This window comes from Coturnix japonica, unplaced genomic scaffold (assembly GCF_001577835.2).
Source record: "Coturnix japonica isolate 7356 unplaced genomic scaffold, Coturnix japonica 2.1 chrUnrandom550, whole genome shotgun sequence".
Taxonomy (NCBI): domain Eukaryota; kingdom Metazoa; phylum Chordata; class Aves; order Galliformes; family Phasianidae; genus Coturnix; species Coturnix japonica.
The window spans coordinates 18,205-19,193 of NW_015439930.1; positions in this window are offsets into that span (position 1 = coordinate 18,205).

The window sequence follows — 989 nt, forward strand, 5'->3', positions numbered from 1 at the left end:
GCAATGCATACAAGGGTTGCAGTGCATTCAAAGCATGCAAGGCGTGCAATGGGTGCAATGCATGCAAGGTGTGCAATGCATGCTAAGGGTGCAAGGTGTGCAATGCATGCAAGGGTTGCAATGCATGCTAAGGGTGCAATGGGTGCAAGGTGTGCAATGCATTCAAAGCATGCAAGGCCTGCAAGGCCTGCAAGGTGTGCAACGCTTGCAAGGTGTGCAGTGCATACAAGGGTTGCAATGCATTCAAAGCATGCAAGGCGTGCAATGGGTGCAATGCATGCAAGGTGTGCAATGCATGCTAAGGGTGCAAGGCGTGCAATGCATGCAAGGGTTGCAATGCATTCAAAGCATGCAAGGTCTGCAAGGCGTGCAAGGTGTGCAATGCATGCAAAGAGTGCAATGCGTGCTAAGGGTGCAAGGTGTGCAATGGGTGCAAGGAGTGCAATGCATGCTAAGGGTGCAATGCATGGAATGGGTGCAATGCATGCAATGGTGCAATGGGTGCAAGGTGTGCAACGCATTCAAAGCATGCAAGGCCTGCAAGGCGTGCAATGGGTGCAATGCTTGCAAGGTGTGCAATGCATGCTAAGGGTGCAAGGTGTGCAATGGGTGCAAGGGTTGCAATGGTTGCAAGGCGTGCAATGCACACAAGGGTTGCAATGCATTCAAAGCATGCAAGGTGTGCAATGCGTGCAATGCATGCAAAGAGTGCAATGCGTGCTAAGGGTGCAAGGTGTGCAATGCATGCAAGGGTTGCACTGCATTCAAAGCATGCAAGGGGTGCAATGCATGCAAAGAGTGCAATGCATTCAAAGCGTGCAAGGCCTGCAAGGTGTGCAATGGGTGCAAGGGTTGCAATGGTTGCAAGGCGTGCAATGCATACAAGGGCTGCAATGCATTCAAAGCATGCAAGGCGTGCAAGGTGTGCAATGGTTGCAAAGAGTGCAATGCATGCTAAGGGTGCAAGGTGTGCAATGCTTGCAAGTTAT